Raw genomic sequence first — 20,056 nt, 5'->3', positions numbered from 1 at the left:
GATTGCTTATATATATTTGTGTCTTAATCCTTGCTGATGCTCAAAATAGTATCAATTACAGCATCAGAACCGGATGTCATTTACATAAGCTATGGGGTACTATTGGAAATACTCTGCACAGACCTGAGGAACTTTGTACTGTGAGAAAATAAAAGAGCGGGAGACTACCATTTCAATAACAACCCATGCACATTCAATTATCACCATCCTTTGTCCAGCCATTCTAATAATAGCAGATGCAACAAACAGCAGCTCCAGGAGATATCAGAAATGTATTGCTTATTTAATGTTCATTGAACTTGCCTTGTAATTTCCACAGCGGAGGGGATTGCATGAATATATCGTTCAGATCTTTATAAATGTGGAGAGCTAGCATGCATTGCAATGTACCAAAAGCTAATTAAAATTAGTTCCCTGCTCTGTTCTTGCTGGAGTGGGTGCTAAGTGCAGCGCTTATTCAGTAAACCACAGGAATACACCACTCGTAGAATCTTGCAACACAGAAGAAGGCTGTTCAGCTCACTGGGCCTGTACCAGTTCTTAGAAAGAACAATTGTTTTGCCCCATTCCCCTCCTTTTTGTTGGTACCCTTGCATTCTGCATCACAACAACTCGCCGGGTAAATATAATTCTCCTCGTCGCCACACGGCTTCTGCTTTTTTGCCAATTATCTTAAACTGGAGTCCTTCAATTACTGACCCTCCCTGTCAGTGAACCATAGAACCATAGAATCCCTACAGTGCAGCAGGAGGCCATTCGGCCCATCGAGTTGGTACTGACCCCCTGAACTAGCACCCTACCTCGGCCCACTCCCCTGCCCTATGCCCGTAACCTCGTTACCCCATAACCCCACCTAACCTGCACATGTGTGGATTCTAAGGGGAAATTCAGCACGGCCATTCCACCTATCCTGCACATCTTTGGACTATGGGGGGAAACTGGAGCACCCGGAGGAAACCCACGCAGACACGGGGAGATCGTGCAAACTCCACGGAGCTCCCGGAGGAAAACCCACGCAGACACCGGGAAAAAGTGCAAACTCCATCCAGTCACCCAAGGCCGGAATTGAACCCTGGTCCCTGACGCTGTGAGGCAGCAGTGTTGACCAATGCGCCACCGTGCCAGTCTTGTTGTAACGCCTCTCACTACAACTTTGCGTTCTTTTGCCCAGAGAGTGCAGAACATAACAAGATACGGATTAAACTTTCTTCAAGCAAGAAAAGAAAATTAAAGTTTTCGACGTTGAGGCAGAATCAACAGCAGGCTAGCCTTTTAACGGAGAGGTACTAGAAATAGTGTTAAAAGGGAGGATAGCGGGAACACATTCCAAATTAAAGCCATACGTATCCAGAAAACCCAAATTGACAGTACAAGGCGAATGCCTGGTTTGGGGGATGAGGGTAATAATTCTTCCAAACTTCTGATGAAGAGTTGGGACAATTATATGAAGGACACCAAGGCATAGTTGGAATGAAGGAACACGCGAGGAGCTACTTCGGGTGATCAGGAATCGACGCCCATATCGAGGATAAAGCAGGACTGTGTCAGTCATGTGTGCAGGTAAGCAACGCACCGGCATTGTCCTCGTTACATCCATGGGAGTGGCCTAAAGTGCCTTGGCGACGTCTACACAGTCAGCGGGATCCTCTGTCAGCAGGGTCCTCCACTTCTCCAGCAGCTCACCCATGACCACGGGTTTCCTGACAGCGTGTGGGTAGCAAAAATGGGAAATTCCATTGGCTGCCGACCGGAACAGGGTTGACAGGACGGAGAATCCCATCCAGTGGCTTTGCTAGTCCACTCGAGGGACACATGTTCATGGTTGTCATAGACGCACATCCCAAGTGGACTTCGAACAAAGTCAACAACTGCGGAACAAACCATCTAAAAGCTCGATGAGATTTCCGCCAGATTTTGGAACAGTGATAGCGGTTCACGATTCACAGCTCAGGAGGTCGACAACTATCTAAAGATGAGTGATATCCAACACATAAAATCAACACCTCACCACCCATCCACGAATGGTTTAGCCAAAAGGTTTGACCAGTTCTTGAAGCGTGCACTGAGAATCTCCAAGGACCAAGGTTCATTCAAACGCCACCTAAACAGTTTCTTGGAGACGTATAGCAACACCCACAGGCAACTACTCAGAGTTCCCCAGCTTTACTACTACTAAAGAGAAAGCTGAGAACTATATTTGACCACAGGAGATGTCGGAGGTAATAGAATGAAATCAGTGGGCTCAAATCCTTAGAAGAGAATGTCATTCCGAAAGACGCTTGTTTCGACAAGGAGAGCATGTTTTGCAGCACAGCTATACCACCAGTGAGAAGTGGGTTCCTGCAACTGTGTTGGCTCAAACTGGCCTTGTCTCATAGACGGTGCAAATCGAAGATTAGCAAATTGGGAGACGACACACAGATCAGTCATTAGCTACACGCATCAATGTGTCTGTACGGTGAATGCTAGAACTATCTCAGGATGAACTGTCATCCATACCGCCAGGCCTTGTGACTGCAACTTCTGGTCAATCTGCAGAAACCAAGATGGCTGAAGAACTGCTTGCTGCTACTAGTCTTCCGACTGAAAAAGAGACTGTAACGCCTTTCAGGATAGAGGCATCCTCTGAAGACCCGGAGAGTACCTCTAAGATCAAAAGAAACCAAATCTCTAAAGCACACAGACAACCAATGTGGAATGGGCGCTCACCAAATGGTCTTTCCTATTCACTATATTATTACTGTGTAATCATTCATTGCCTGTCCTCGTATATATGTTTTGATGACAATGTAAAAGTACTGTGGTTAATTGTCGTTATGGGATCTTGGAAGTAAAGCGACAGGGATGTTATATATTTGGGGTTGTTACTGTCTTGTTGCATCGCCACTTTAAGAGTTTGGTCAAGTGTATAGTTCATGACATCATTGGCTGCTTCGCAGTCTTTGCCTCAGTCTAGATCAAGCCTTTGCAGAGTTAACATCTATTCAATAAACCCACGTGGTTATTTGCATTCAACCCCAGCTGCTACAACTTTGCATTCTTTTTTTAAAAAATTTAGAGTGCCCAATTCATTTTTTTTCCAATTAAGGGGCAATTTAGCATGGCTAATCCACCTACCCTGCACATTTTTGGGTTGTGGGGGCGAAACCCACGCAAACACGGGGAGAATGTGCAAACTCCACACGGACAGTGACCCAGAGCCGGGATCGAACCTGGGACCTCGGTGCCGTGAGGCAGCAGGGCTAACCCACTGCGCCACCGTGCTGCCCTTACGCTCTTTTAACCTGAGATTGCAGAACATAACACTGTGTAGAAAAATATGACCTGTAGAACTGGGGCTGTGCTCGGTCCACAGAGTCATCCTGCCTCGTAGTAGATCACAACAGACGTCAGTTTAAGATATGCATCTTTAAATGTAGACGTACATCGCAGCATAATAATAATCTTTATTAGTGTCACAAGTAGGCTGACATTAACATTGCAATGAAGTTACTGTGAAAATACCCGCGTCGCCACATTCCGGCGCCTGTTCGGGTACACAGGGAGAATTCAGAATGTCCAATTCACCTCACAGCACGTCTTTCGGGACTTGCCGGAGGAAACCCACACAGACACGGGGAGAACGTGCAGACTCCCATAGACAGTGACCCAAGCTGGGAATCGAACCAGGGACCTTGGAGCTTTGAAGCAACAGTGCTATCCACTGTGCTACCGTGCTGCCCTACCACCAAAGTATCAATTCATCAAGTGATGGGACTGATTCAGCAGTTGGTATCAGCATGAGGAACAATTAGAGAAACTCTGTGCCACTGGGGAGCTGAAGCAGGACGATAGATGTCGAAGGAATGGGCTATCTTTAAAGTTTTATTACCTTCAACTCTGTATGAGGCCTTGTACGTGGCTAATTTTGCAATGATGCAAGTTTCTGGCTTACGAGTATTATTCAACTCTGTGTATTATTAGATATATCTCTATCTATAAAGACTATTGTAGAATGCCAATGGAACCAATGCCACACATTTATATCATGTATTCACTCTGTATAACCTTAAACATCATTGATATTGTAATATTTCTAGAGCAAACCCACGCAGACACGGGGAGAACGTGCAGACTTCGCACATCGTGACCCAAGCCGGGAATCGAACCTGGTTCTCTGGTGCTGTGAAACAACAGTGCTAACCACTGTGCCACTGCACATATTGAAGCAGAAATCTTTGTCCTCCTGGAGATTGGGGCTGGATTGTATCCTATCAAAGCAAATGCTAAAACCCTGGAATAGTAGAGATATTGGTGAGTCAGCAGTTCAATTTAGTGTTAAAAATATCCATCATGCATGCTTTCCTATTAAGCATGAGAACCCAATTTCAGGCCAAACATTGTCAAACTTGATGGAAACTGGCAGGCGGCACGGTGGAGCAACGGTAAGCACTACTGCCTCACAGCACCAGGGACTCGGGTTCAATTCCGGCCTCGGGTGACTGTCTGTGTGGAGTTTGCACGTTCTCCCCGTGACTGCATGGGTTTCCTCCGGGTGCTCCGGTTTCCTCCCACAGTCTAACGATGTGCAGGTTAGGTGGATTGGCCATGTTAAATTACCCTTTAGTGCCCAAAGGATAGGTTGGATTACGGGGGATAGGGTGTAGGTGTGGGCTTAAGTAGGGTGCTCTTTCAAGGGCTGGTGCAGACTCGATGAGCCGAATGGCCTCCTTCTGCACTGTAAATTCTGTGATTTTCGGTCCCTTTAGAAATTCAGCTACCATTTTACAACCATTAATTCTAGATTCGTCCAAAGATGTGCAGGTTAGGTGGATTGGCCATGATAAATTGCCCTTAGTGTCCAAAATTGCCCTTAGTGTTGGGTGGAGGTGTTGACCTTGGGTAGGATGCTCTTTCCAAGAGCCGGTGCAGACTCAATGGGCCGAATGGCCTCCTTCTGCTCTGTAAATTCTATGATAATCTATGATTAATCTAAGACAAAGGTTCGGCACAACATCGTGGGCCGAAGGGCCTGTTCTGTGCTGTATTTTTCTATGTTCTATGTTCTATTATTTACACTCATGTGATTCATCTCTAATAAGTTGTTAGTGTTAGTTTTACGAATTTTGATTTTCTGTTATATCACTGCTGCTGGCTCCACAAGGCTGGATTTATATTTCGCTTCAATATTTATTTCCAATGTTGGAATAATAAAGTGACACTGTGCATGAACAGAGGTAAGAAATGTCACATTAATCCTGCTGTTGTGGGTTTTCTAACATTAATTTGCTATCACCTTGGCAGGCAGGAGGTAAATAGGCACCATCTGCGAAGTCTCAGCAATTACTACGCTATTTAATCACCTATTCATCGAATCCCTACAGTGGAGAAGGAGGTCATTCGGCCCATCGAGTCTGCGCCGGCCCTCCGAAAGAGCACCCGACCTCAGCCCATCCCCCCTGCCCTATCCCTTTAACTCCACCTAACCTTTGGACAATTAGGGGCAATTCTGCATGGCCAGTCCACAGAACCTGCACATATTGGGGTATTCAATTAACAGCATCAGAGAAACAAAGGAGAAGGCCTTCTTTGGTAAACTATTCATTTCATCCCACTCTGATAGTCACTTTTTGTTTGTCCTTCAAGTATTTCTCCAATTCTTTCTTGAATGTTAATTTCCAGGATGTGGGCGTCGCCGGTTAGGCCAGCATTTATTGCCCATCCCTCGTTGCCCTTCAGAAGATGGTGGTGAGCTGCCTTCTTGAACCGCTACATTCCCTGAGGTGTAGGTACACCCACAGTGCTGTTAGGGAGGGAGTTCCAGGATGTTGCCCCAGCGACAGTGAAGGAACGGCCAATATATTTCCAAGTCAGGGTGGTGAGTGACTTGGGAGGGGAACCTCCAGGTGGTGGGGTTCCCAGGTATCTGCTGCTCTTGTCCTTCTAGATGGTAGTGGTCGTGGGTTTGGAAGGTGTCTAAGGCAAAATTCTTTGACCGGGACCCATTTTTACCAACCGGCCATCCTTCAGGACGCACTCTGGCCGACCTTCGTGACCCACTCAGACCGACCTTCGCGACTCACTCCGGCCAACCTTCGCGACCCACTCCGGCCGACCTTTGCGACCCACTCTGGCCAACCTTCACGACCCACGCCAGCCGACCTTCGCAGCCCATGCGGCTGACCTACGCGACCCATGCAGGCCGACCTTCGCGACCCACGTCGGCCGACCTTCGCGATCCATGTCGGCCGACCTTCGCGATCCATGTCGGCCGACCTTCGCGATCCACCATTTTCCCTTACCTTTAATGCAGGAGGTGAGCCTGCGTTTATATTCTATAGTGTAGAGTTGAGAAGGAGGGCCGAAGGGACTGTTCCTGTGCTGGATTATTCTTTGCAGAATGAGAACTGACCTCATTGAAACAGGCATTATTCTCTCAGGACTCTACAGAGCAGAGGCAGAATGTAAGTTTTCTTCAGATGGGTGATTTGCAGCCTGGGGATTTAGTCTGCAAATTACAGTGCAACAATTTTTGACATAGATGAGGAGGAATTATTTCACTCAAAGTATTGTGAATCTTTTTAATCTCTAAAATTCACTATCAAAGAGAGTTCTGCAGGCACAACCATTCAACATATTCAAGACAGATGATGGAAGACTGAATTGAATTTTAAAAAAAATCTTCTCCTGGGTCAGCGCATTGACGTCTCTGTGCTCCGAGCATGCGCACTGATGAGCGGGCACGCATGCGCATTTTTAAAGCTGGTCGCGGCCGACATTTTTGAAAGCCGTTGCAGCTGAATTCCCGCGATCGGAAACGCCACGATGGATGGTTGCGCCACCCATCCGACACCTGCCCGCGCGACCCACCTTTGCCCACTTTGAAAATGCCTGGTCGAAGGAACCTTGGTGAGTTACTGCATGGTGTTGAGCTTCTTGAGTGTTGTTGGAGCTGCACTCATCCAGGCAAGTGGAGAGTATTCCATCACACTCCTGACTTGCGCAGTGCTTTCCAGCTCATCAAAGCCTGCTGTGTAAAAAATATGTCTCCTCATGTTGCACTCGGTTCTTTTGCCAATCAACATATAACTGTGTCCTTTGGCTGCCGGCCCTCCTTCCCCAGGAAACAATTCCTATTTGGTTGCTCCAGCAACATCGTTCATGACTTTGAACACCATATCACACCTCAAGAGGTCAGAGATGGAAATGTCAGCGAGTTAGAATTGTTTCAGTCCAAATTCCAGGAGAGGTCCTTCTCCTTCAGGCACCACATCTTGAGAGTGCACTGGCGACCATGGGCTTTTATTGCATTGGTCCATGATTACTCTTGGCGAAGTTCTGCTGTGTTTTGGCACTGTCTTCTGCAGTCGGGCTGACCGCCCTCTTACCGCCTGCTGCCACGCGTGCCGGAAAGATTTACAGGCCGATAGCCAAACCTGTTTAGTCACGTCATGGATACACCTTACATTGCCACCAAGTCCTGAAGTGGGACTTGACTCAGAGCATCTGACTCACAGCTAGGGACACCCCCACTGCACCATAAGACCTTCACCAAGTCGGGATATCTTCATAAAACTAATTCTAATTCATCAACAATCTGACGTATAATGCAAAAAAAGTCTCGATACTTCACAAAGCCATGATTTTAATGTTATTAATTAACGTTATCAGGTATAGAACAGATCACTCTGGTGCAATGGGCAAAGTTAACCCCTGTCTATCCAGGTACCAAGGACTGTAATTTTTCCCATGTTAAACCCACGGCAGGGCTGGAAATTGAGGGTGGGCCCTAATTCGTTGGGTTGTGATGAAGGCTGTCATTAAAATTAGTCTATTGAGGAGAGAGGGGAAGAGAATTGCCAGGCCAGAGTGCGGAATGATGTGACAAAGCTACGATCGGGATCAGAGCTGCTAACCTTGGGGTGATTCTCCAAAATGGAGACCAAGGGCGTCATTCTCCGACCCCCCAGCGGGTCGGAGAATGGCCGTTGGCCGCCGTGAATCCCGCACCCGCCGGTTGCCGAAGTCTCCGAAGGGAGAAAAGTCGGCGGGGCGTTAATGGCGCCGCAGACGTCGGAGAATGGCACGGGTGTGTGCAAGGCAGCCGATTTTGGGTCTGCCGATATTCTTCCGTCCGGATGGGCCGAAGTCCCGTCGACGTGATGACGGGTCACGTCGATGTAAACCGAACCTCGTTTTAATCGGCGTCAACCTGTGATCCAGGTTCACGCCGACCAGCGTGGAGGTAAGTGACGGCCTGGGGGATTGGCCGCTGGGCAGGCGATGGCGTGGCCGCAGTCTGAATGTGTGGGGAGAGGTGTGTCTAGGGTTGTGTGTGTGTGTGTGCGGCGGGGGGGGGGGGGGGGGGGGGGGCGGTTAGAGTGGGCTGGGCTCCGGGGGAGTGCCGGGAGGGGTGTCAGTGCCGGGGAGGGGGATGGGGGGTCCGTGCCGGGGAGGGGGATGGGGAGGGGGGTCCGTGCCGGGGAGGAGGATGGGGGGCCCGTGCCGGGGAAGAGGATGGGGGGCCCGTGCCGGGGAGGGGGATGGGGGGGGTCCGTGCCGGGGAGGAGGATGGGGGGTCCGTGCCGGGGAGGGGGACGGGGGGTCCGTGCCGGGGAGGGGGATGGGGGGGTGGTCCGTGCCGGACAGGAGGGTGGGGTCCGTGCCGGGGAGGAGGATGGGTGGTCCGTGTCGGGGAGGGGGATGGGGGGGGGGTCCGTGCCGGGGAGGAGGATGGGGGGTCCGTGCCGGGGAGGGGGATGGGGGGCCCGTGCCGGGGAGGAGATTGGGGTCCGTGCCGGGGAGGGGGATGGGGGGGTCCGTGCCGGGGAGGAGGATGGGGGGCCCGTGCCGGGGAAGAGGATGGGGGTCCGTGCCGGGGAGGGGGATGGGGGGGGGGCCCGTGCCGGGGAGGAGGATGGGGGGTCCGTGCCGGGGAGGGGGTTGGGGGGGGTCCGTGCCGGGGAAGAGGATGGGGGGCCCGTGCCGGGGAGGAGGATGGTGTCCGTGCCAGGGAGGAGGATGGGGGGTCCGTGCCGGGGAGGTGGATGGGGGGGGGTCCGTGCCGGGGAGGGGGATCGGGGGTGGTCCGTGCCGGGGAGGAGGATGGGGGGTCCGTGCCGGGGAGGGGGATGGGGGGTCTGTGCCGGGGAGGGAATTGGGGGGGGGATCCGTGCCGGGGAGGAGGATGCGGGGTCCGTGCCGGGATGGGGGATAGGGGGGGTCCGTGCCGGGGAGGAGGATGGGGTCCGTGCCGGGGAGGAGGATGGGGGGGCCCGTGCCGGGCAGGAGGATGGGGGGTCCTTGCCGGGGAGGGGGATGGGGGGGTTCGTGCCGGGGAGGAGGATGGGGGGCCTGTGCCGGGGAGGAGGATGGGGTCCGTGCCGGGGAGGGGGATGGGGGTGTCCGTGCCGGGGAGGAGGATGGGGGGCCTGTGCCGGGGAGGAGGATGGGGTCCGTGCCGGGGAGGAGGATGGGGTCCGTGCCGGGGAGGAGGATGGGGGTCCGTGCCGGGGAGGGGGATGGGGGTGTCCGTTCCGGGGAGGAGGATGGGGGGTCCGTGCCGGGGTGGGGGATGGGGGGTCCGTGCCTGGGAGGGGGATGGGGGGGTCCGTGCCGGGGAGGAGGATGGGGGGTCCGTGCCGGGGAGGGGGATGGGGGGGCCCGTGCCGGGGAGGAGGATGGGGTCTGTGCCGGGGAGGAGGATGGGGGGTCCGTGCCGGGGAGGGGGATGGGGGGGGGGGGCGGTCTGTGCCGGGGAGGAGGATGGGGGGTCCGTGCCGGGGAGGAGGATGTGGGGTCCGTGCCGGGGAGGAGGATGGGGGGTCCATGCCGGGGAGGGTGATGGGGGGCCCGTGCCGGGGAGGAGGATGGGGGGTCCGTGCCGGGGAGGGGGATGGGGGGAGGGTCCATTCCGGGGAGGAGGATGGGGGGTCCGTGCCGGGGAGTGGCATGGGGGGTCCGTGCCTGGGAGGGGGATGGGGGGTGTCCGTACCGGGGAGGAGGATGGGGTGTCCGTGCCGGGGAGGGGGATGGGGGGGGTCCGTGTCGGGGAGGAGGATGGAGTGTCCGTGCCGGGGAGGAGGATGGGGGGTCCGTGCCGGGGAGGGTGATGGGGGGCCCGTGCTGGGAGGGGGATGGGCGGCCCGTGCCGGGGAGGGGGATGGGGGGGGTCCGTGCCGGGGAGAAGGATGGGGGATCCGTGCCGGGGAGGAGGCTAGGGGGGTCCGTGCCGGGGAGGAGGATGGGGGTTCCGTGCCGGGGAGCGGGATGGGGGGGGGGGGGGTCGTGCCGGGGAGGAGGATGGGGGGTCCGTGCCGGTGAGGAGGATGGGGGTCCGTGCCGGGGAGGAGGATGGGGGGTCCGTGCCGGGGAGTGGGATGGGGGGCCCGTGCCGGGGAGGAAGATGGGGTGTCCGTGCCGGGGAGGGGGATGGGGGGCCCGTGCCGGGGAGGGGATGCGACGGCAAGTGAGTTGGTCCACCTGGCCAGGTGCCAGCCTCCAACAGTTGGACCCATGCGGTCCATGCCACCTGGCTGGGGGGAGGAGGGGATATGGGCAATGATGACATGTCGTCGTTCCCCCCCCCCCCACCGTCATGTTTTCCGATCATCCAGCGATGTTGGCCGCCGTGGCGGCAGCCGCTAATGTCTATGTTGCCCTGGATGTGGAGGAGGAGGAGGAGCGTGCCAGAGAAGCGGCGCAGGCTGTCGCAGAGGGGCAGGCGCAGCCGCCCAGGCTGGAGGGACACCTGACCGACAGGACGAGGAGGGGGAGGAGGACGTCGCGGCCCCACGGCAACGGAGGCACCCGAGGGCGCCCCGTTTGTACCGGCCCCGGCAGTCATACCAGGACCTCACAGACCGGGAATGCAGGAGGAGACTCCGGATGAGGCGGGAAACCGTGGCACACATCTGCCACCTGCTGGCACACCTGTCACCGCGTGGCACTGGCGGGGGACACCCTCTCCCCGTGTCCGTCAAGGTTACGGTGGCCCTGAACTTTTATGCAACGGGGTCATTCCAGGCACCGAGTGGGGACCTGTCCGGCATATCGCAGACATCGGTGCATCGGTGCATCCGGGCAGTGACAGATGCCCTTTATGCCATGGCGCACCGCTACATCCGCTTCCCTGTGGACCGGGCCAGCCAAGATGCCCGGGCCGTGGGCTTCTCTGCCGTGGCCGGGTTCCCCATGGTCCAGGGCGCGATTGATGGGATGCACGTCGCCGTGTGGCCACCTGCAGATAACAGGGCCGTGTTCACCAATAGGAAGGGGACCTATTCGATGAACATACAGGTGGTCTGCGACCACCGCATGATGATCCTGCACGTCTACGCCCATTACCCAGGCACTGTACACGACTTATACGTGTTGTCGCGGTCATCCATCCCCGGCATGTACGAGGGACGCCATCCCCGGCTGAGGGGCTGGTTGCTGGGCGACAGGGGCTACCCATTGCGATCGTGGCTGATGACGCCTATACGGAGGCCACGCAATGAGGCGGAGAACCGCTACAATGATGCCCATGTAGCGAGAAGGGGAGTGATAGAGAGGTGCTTTTGGCGTGCTGAAGATGCGTTTCAGGTGCCTGAACCTCTCTGAGGGCGCCCTCCAGTATCGGTCAGATAGGGTCGGCCGCATCATTGTGGTGTGCTGCGTCCTGCACAACATAGCCCAGCAGAGGGGCGATGTGCCGCAGGCAGAGGAGGGCGGAGTGGAGGAGCAGCAGGAAGAGGTGCAGTCCTCCCCAGATGAGGGGGATGGGGGCAATGGTCAGGGCAGACGGGCTAGACACAGGCGGATGGCTGTCCACCGTTACCGGCTGGCCCAGCGGGCACGGGACAGGCTGACAGCCGCCCGCTTCACTGACTAGATGGGCGTGAGAATCGGGTAGTACGGACACAGACCGCACACCATGGCAACAGCCGACCACCCACACCCCCCACCCATCCACCCACCCAGCACCCTCACCCCCCTCCCCAACCCCACCCAAGCCACCCGCATGCACACCACCCCCATTGCCGATCCACCTGCGGCACAACGGCCGGGCTCACACAGTTGCGGGTGGACGCGTGTCTATTGCAGGCCATGGAGGATGATGACAACCCGCCCTGCGATGAGCTCCTGCCTCCACATCGTTGGACTATGTCTGACCCATGGCCACAGTACCACCATCCACCCGGACCATCCCTGCATGCGGCTGTGACACTGCAGCGCACGGTCCCGTCCTCTGCCCAGGGGGATGTTGATGGCGGCCCAGGGGGAAGGGGCAGACTCACCTGGGGCTGGGGTAAGACCACCCCTCACACACACACTTGCGCTCAACGTACATGACACCCCCACACGCATTGGACAGAGCACAAAGGCAGCTTCTGTAGGAGTAACATTGACTTTAATAACCAAAGGAGTTCATGCACGTGCCCTAGCCCCTAAAACTCATCTGTGCCCTGCACCCGTGCCAACTTACTCAGTGTCTAATTGTTTGGCCTTACGGGCCCTTTGACTACGTCTACGTGGTTCCCCAGATGGTACAGCAGAACTGGAGGTGGACTCCTGTGATTCCTGCCCTCTGACACGGGATCCCTTTGACGGCCGTTTCCTGGGGCGTCCTGGCCTAGATGGGCCAGGCTGCGGCCCGGGCGACTGGTATGGCGAGCTGCCAGCCTGTCCTGCCCGTTGCCCACCCGATGCACCTGGGACGGAAGGGGGGAGTCCGAGGTGTCGCGGTGTTCCGGGACCTCCCCTACAGGGGGACCCGGGACGGACCACACCACCTCCTCCTCCCTCAGGGTGTCCGATGGCCCCCAGGCCTCTACATGGGTGGGGGATGCGAACGGACTGGCCATCCGACGCCCCCCCCGACATCTGGCGCTGCCAGTCCTGGAGGCCCGTGCTGGTATCGACAGGGGTCTGCAGGTTTGCAGCCATGGAGCCCAGGGGATTGGCAAACCCTGTCTGTGACTGTGCGACGCCGGCTCGCACATGGCCAATGGCGCCGATGCCCTCAGCGATGGCCTGCTGAGACTGGGCTATGGCCTGCAGAGACTAGGCTATGGCCTGCTGAGACTGGGCCATGGCCTGCTGAGACTGGGCCATGGCCTGCTGAGACTGGGCCATGGCCTGCAGAGTCTGGGCCATGGCGTTGAGCGCCTCTGTCATCTGGCGCTGGCACTGGCTCATGTCCAGCTGTGAGAGGGCAGCCATGTCCTGGGCCACAGACGCCGCCTGCACGGAAAGCCCCAGGCCTCGCAAACCGTTCCCCATGTCTGACACCGTCGCACCCATTGCCTCCACCGCGGACGCCACCCGTGCAATGTCGGCCTGGGTGGCACGTATGACCGGCACCATTCCCAGCTCCTGGACGTGGGTGGACTCCTCCACCTGCGACTGCAGCAGCCGCAAGCCGGCCGTTACCCTCTTCGCTCGTCTCCGGGTCGGTGGTTGCATCGGATCTATGTGTGGGTGTGGAAACTCCAGGAACCCGGGATCCATCTGGGCGGCAGATGTTCGCTTGGGCTGGGCTGCCCTCCGACCGCCCGGCCCCTCTGTTGCTCCTACCTCCACCTGCTGTACCGGGACGGCTGTGTTGTGCGCACCAGTGAGTGTACCAGACGCCTCATCACTAAAGTGCCCAACCGTGGTGAGTGTTTCTGCGATGGTGGAGGGTGTTGGTGACAGCAGTGGCGTTGTGTCGTGCTCTTCGTCCGTATTTCGTCTTCCTGGGTAGTGCTGTCCCGGGTAGGGGTGTCCTGGGTAGGGGTGTCCTGGGTAATGGTGTCCTGGCTCGGCTGCGACGGGGGCCTGTGGCTGCCCCTCTTGTCGCTGGGTGGCACACGCCTACGCCGTCGCACCCGCACGTGACGGGGGCGTCATCTCCCTGTTGCTCCAGGTCTCTCCGAGGGGCATACTGCGGGCATCGCATGCCGGAGGGTCCGGGTCCCTCCATCTCCCGTGGCCTCCGAGGGGCATCCTGCGGGTGTCGCATGCCGGAGGGTCCGGGTCTCTCCGTCTCCCGTGGCCTCCGAGGGGCATCCTGTGGGCGGTCTGCATCTGCGGGGATGGGTGCCTCGACGTTTGCTCCTGCGATACACAATGAAGCATGCATGGTTAGACACGCAGGCAGTGATCAGGTGATATGGGGGAGGGGGATATAGGGGAGGGGGGATATGGGGACGGGCTGTCGGTGGCTCACTTGCTAGTACGCCCCCGACCTCTGCATCAGCAACCTCCCAGTCCTCAGGTCCGCCAGCCAGTTCCAGGGCCCTTTCCTCGTGTTCGGTCAGTGGCCTCTCATCAGCGGGGCCTCCTCCAGTCCTCACATGCTCCCTATTGTTGTGTGCGTGCTTCTCCTGTGGCGGGGGGGGGGGGGTGGGTGGGGGTGGTGGCAGGGGTAAAAGGCAACAGTGTTAGGCAGGTATATGAATGCACGCCATCGGTTGCGCGTGCATTGCAGAGGTTAAGGTTAGGGCTGGATTCACTTGGGGATATGGGGGAGGGGGGATATGGGGGAGGGGGGATATGGGGGAGGGGGGATATGGGGGAGGGGGGATATGGGGGATATGGGGGAGGGGGGATATGGGGGATATGGGTGAGGGGTTTTTTGGGGGAGGGGGGACATGGGGGAGGGGGGACATGGGGGAGGGGGGATATGGGGGAGGGGGATATGGGGAGGGGGGATATGGGGGATATGTGGGAGGGGGGATATGGGGGAGGGGGGATATGGGGGAGGGGGATATGGGGAGGGGGGATATGGGGAGGGGGATATGGGGGAGGGGGGATATGGGGGAGGGGGATATGGGGGAGGGGGGATATGGGGGATATGGGGGAGGGGGGATATGGGGGATATGGGGGAGGGGGGATATTGGGGAGGGGGTATATGGGGGATATGGGGGAGGGGGGTTATGGATGTCGGGCAGGGGGGGGGAGGCTCACCCTGCCTGCTCTGAAGAGGTCGTTCACCTTCTTGTGGCACTGGGTGCCTGTCCGTGGTGTCAGGGCCACAGCGGTGACGGCCTCTGCCACTTCCCTCCACAGACGCCGGCTGTGGCGTGGGGCAACTCTGCGTCCGTGCCCGGGATACAGGGCCTCCCTCCTCTGCTCCGCCGCGTCCAGGAGCGCCTCCACATCCCGTGACTGGAACCTCGGGGCTGAGCAGCGGCCAGCCATCCAGTCGGGTGTTCCGGTCGGGTGTTCCGGCCGGGTGTTCCAGCCGGGTGGGGGGAGCAGCGCGTCGTTATGAGCCGTCACGCGGTGCGCCATGTATGACGCCGCACGGCGTGAACCACGTGAGCAAGCGCGGATCCCGTCACGTCGCTGCTAGCCCATTTCGGGCCGGAGACTTCGCGACGATTTTTGCGGCGTGACGCAAGTCGGATTTGCTCCGTTTCTTGCGCCGATCGGCGGACTTTGCACCGATAACGGAGAATTTCGCCCCAAGTGTTCACACCGTCGCGTTTCACGACGGCGCGAAACGGGCACGGGGACGACCAATTCTGTCCCCCACAGGGGGCCAGCACGGCACTGGAGCAGTTCACGCCACTCCAGCCCCCCTTCCCGGCGCCAAATGGGCGCCGCGCCAACCTGCGCATGCGCGGGGGACTTCTTCAGCGCGCTGGCCCCAACTCAACATGGCGTCGGTGTTCAGGGGCCGGCCGCGCAACTAAGTAGGCCCGGGTGCGGAGAGGCCGGCCCGCCGATCGGTGGGCCCGATCGCAGGCCAGACCCCATCGGAGGCGCCCCCCCCCCCAAGTGAAGGATTGCTTTTCCCCGCACCCACAGGCCATCCCCCGACTCTTCGCGCAGAGTTCCCACCAGCAGCGACCAGGGGTGATCGGCACCGGCGGGACTCTGTGGTATCCACGCAGCCGCTCGGCCCATCCGGGCCGGATCCAGTGGCCCGTGGCCGGCGCCGCGTCACACGCGCCGGCGCAAATGGCGGCGATTCTCCGCATCTCGGAGAATCGCGCGCAGGCGACGGGGCGCCGTGGCGCGGTTGCGGCGATTCTCCGGCCCGGCGCGGGGCTCGGAGAATCGCTCCCCCGTGTCCAAGTTAACCTGGCAAGGATCGAACCTGATGTTACATGACAGGAGGAACTACCTTCCATCACCCAGAATCGTCACCACTTACTGTTTCTGTGCACCAAGTTCCTTAAACGTGTTGTACCGACTGAAATTACAACAAGTTGGGCGGGGTTTCCTGCCGGTGGGATCTTCCAGTCCAGCCGAGGTGACCCTTCCACGACGGCCAATGGCAAGCGACCTCCACAACTAGAAAATCTGGGTCTCCGGCGGAGCGGAAAATCGCAGCAATCATTCAAGATTATGCCACCTTTCGTTTCAAATTGCAAAAACCCCATCGACCAGATTGGTTAGCAGGTCAAAAATGTAACTTGTATATCATAGAGAAACATAGATTTATCTAACACCATCTGCAACCTCCGAACATCCCTAAACACTGTACAGACAATGACGTACTCCTGAAGTGTTGTCGATGTTGTTATGTAGGAACCCGGCAATCAGCTTTCACACAGGAAGCTCCCACAGATTGATGAGGAGACATGTCTTCACCCAAAGAGTGGTGAGCCTGTGGAATTCATTACCACAGGAAGTAGTTGATGCTAAAACATTGAATATATTCAAGAGGTGGCTGGATATAGCAGTTGGGGAGAATGGGATCAAAGGCTATGGTGAGAAAGCAGGATTCGGCTATTGAGTTGGATGATCAGCCATGATCGTGATGAATGGCGGAGCAGGCTCGGAGGGCCAAAAGGCCTCCTCCTGCTCCTATCTTCTGTGCATCTATGTATCTATGCAATATGCTATTTGATAGATAACCTATTTTAATAATAATAGCTTGTCACAAGTAGGCTTCAATGAAGTTACTGTGAAAAACCCCTAGTCACCATGTTCCGGCGCTTGTTCGGGGAGGCCGGTATGGGAATTGAACCCGCGCTGCTGGTCTTGTTCTGCATTATAAGCCAGCTATTTAGCCCAGTGTGCTAAACCAGCCCCAATTTATGATATTGATTGAGGGACCAGTATTGGCTCGGGCACTGAGGGAAAACTCTTACCCTCTTTTCCGAAATAGTTCACATGATCACTTATGTCCACTGAACGGGGTCTCGGTGTAACACCTTAGACGAAATTCTCCCCAATCGGCGCGATGTCTGCCGACTGGCGCCCAAAACGGCGCCAATCAGACGGGCATCGCGCCGCCCTAAAGGTGAGCAATGCTCCGCATCTTTGGGGGCCGAGCCCCAACATTGAGGGGCTAGGCCGACGCCGGAGGGATTTCCGCCCCGCCAGCTGCCGGAAACGGCCTTTGTTGCCCCGCCAGCTGGCGCGGAAATGACATCCCCGGGCGGCGCATGCGCGGGAGCGTCAGCGGCCGCTGACAGTTTCCCGCGCATGCGCAGTGGAGGGAGTCTCTTCCGCCTCCGCCATGGTGGAGACCGTGGCGGAGGCGGAAGGGAAAGAGTGCCCCCACGGCACAGGCCCGCCCGCGGATCGGTGGGCCCCGATCGCGGGCCAGGCCACCATGGGGGCACCCCCCCCCCGGGGCCAGATCGCCCCGCGCCCCCCCCCAGGACCCCGGAGCCTGCCCACGCCGCCTTGTCCCGCCGTTCAATAGGTGGTTTAATCCACGCCGGCGGGACAGGCAATTTATCGGCGGGACTTCGGCCCATCCGGGCCGGAGAATCCAGCGGGGGGCCCGCCACCCTGCGCGGCCCGATTCCCGCCCCCGCTGAATATCCGGTACCGGAGACTTCGGCAACCGGCGGGGGCGGGATTCACGGCAGCCCCCGGCGATTCTCCAACCCGGCGGGGGGTCGGAGAATGACGCCCACTATCTGAAGGGCGGTAACTCTGACAGTGCCGCCCTCCCTCAGCACCTCACAGGACTTTCCAACCCCCAAATCCCATGGCGTGTTTCCCCGCCGCGGACACGGTTCGCCATTGGCCGCCGCGGGACCTTCCTGTCCCGCCCATGTCTACAGCACTTTGTGTGGCTCGCCTGCACTGCTGCCGGGGGACCCACCGCGGGGCGCCAACATCGTCGGGTCTGGAAAATCCCCCGGCGGGGATGTCCGTTAAATCCCGCTCTGGAGTTGGACCTTTAGACGCCCTGAGGGCCTGCTGACTTCCTCTGTAGACCAGCCAACAAGAATTCAACGAGACTCTTCCTGTGAAACCTGCAGAAAGCAATCCAGCTGTAATTGATTTAATTCTTTTACCTCAATGTAAAAAAAAAGTGGATTTAATTTTCTGTAGCGGTATTGCCAAATTTAACTTGATGCTCCAGGTTATGGAGCTTGCACATTCTAACGGCCCTGCGCTCCTGCACTAATCTCATTGTGATGCAAAGCCATTACTAACGTCCTTGAATCAGTCTGAACCAGTAAAGAGATGTGTGTGGTACCACCTCAGGCAGATAATGAAAGGGCTGTGCTTTTCAAGTCTAAAATAATCGTGACAAAGCAGCATTTCAGAATTTCCTGATTCCCGTAATAAGGTTAAATTATGCAGCTGTGCTGTTTCAAAGCCATGCCGAGATCTTAGTGTCAGAACTCATCGCATCAGGAGGGGCCGGGTGTCTTTCTGTTCCTGGGTGAATCTTTGATGTGTCGGTGTTGATTTCACTTCGGGAGCCGGGTGCGTTCCGATGCTCTGTCTTCTTAATGAAGACCTGACCGTGGGGATGGCTAAATGGCTTTGGACAGCGAGGCTGCGAGGATTTACGTAGGCCCGCACGGGTGGTAATGAGAATCCTGATGAAGCGCTGCCATTTCCAATGACGGACACGGAGAAATGGCGGAGGGTGTTGTAGCCACTTAAAATGGCCAACTCCCGATTTAAAATGGCGAACGGCAAAGGCTGATGGGAAAGTCAGCCAACAGGACACAAACGAGCAGCTGCAGGTTGACTGTGTATTTACCTCTGGAGAGGCCAGACAAGATCGATACCAGGAACCATCAGCATAACAAAACACCAGCCATCTGCATATTAATGAGCAATCCCCGGGAACAATGAGCAACATTTAGACACATAGCAAAACCAGACTCTTCGGCGCCAGCAGAAGCCTACACAATGGGAGGTGAACGACCGCCTCAAGACCGCCCATCGATCAGGGAACCGCTCCAGCATTGGAGAAAATCGAACCAAGCGATTGGGACAAAGTCCAATCACTTGGGATCAGGTACAGGGTCCGCCCCGAAAGGCGGGAAGCCCCTGGGGACTATAAGAATTGAGCCCCCCCAAGTTCAAGGCGCTCTCTCTTCCGGCTCGCTTAACTCTTCAACAGCCGCTCAAAAACTGTAAGTCTTACTTCAACGACCGCTATGTGATAGGCGCTCCTAGCTACCAATCTGTACCAACTTCGAATCCCGCAGGCTCAGAACCCGAACGAAAGGCCATTCGTTTCCCTGACCTGGTGGGCCAGTTCCAAGTTAAGTATTGGCCTGTTAGCTGTAGAAGTAGCTTAGACGTAGAATTTGTACATGAGTAGTGATTACTGTGTATAATAAATGTGCTTTGATTTAAATCTTACTTAGCGGTGTATTGGATTATTGATCATTACTCGGACTTGAACCACGTGGCGGTATCAGAAAGATACCTGGCGACTCAAGAGCAAAGGTGATAAAACAGAGCAATTAAACTAAGGCAAAGTTAGCAACAGTGTCAACCATTGAATCATGGTGGCACCGAAGGCAGCAGCATATAGGGGGAACTGGGGTAGGGTGCTGGAAGTTGGAGGAGGTCACCGGTGATTGGGGTAGTAATTGATCAATTGTGGAAAGGCATCAATAAATGGGGAATTGGGGGAGGGTACGATTGATGAGAGAATTAGGCAAAGCTACCAGTGAATGGAAAATTGGGGGAGGGTATCAGTGAATGGGGATTTGGGGAATTGTACCCATTAAACTGAGGGAGGGCAGTTAATGGGGAAATGCGGAGGGCACCAGTAAATGGGGAAATGGGGAATCGTCCCAGTAAATGGGGAATTGGGGAATCGTCCCAGTAAATGGGGAATTGGGGAATCATCCTAGTTAATAGGGATTGGAGAATATTCCCAGTA

The sequence above is a fragment of the Scyliorhinus torazame genome, chromosome 30, assembly GCF_047496885.1.
Source record: "Scyliorhinus torazame isolate Kashiwa2021f chromosome 30, sScyTor2.1, whole genome shotgun sequence".
In the NCBI taxonomy this organism is placed as follows: Eukaryota; Metazoa; Chordata; class Chondrichthyes; order Carcharhiniformes; family Scyliorhinidae; genus Scyliorhinus; species Scyliorhinus torazame.
The sequence above is the reverse complement of the archived record's forward strand: the minus strand, read 5'-3'. Positions refer to the sequence as shown.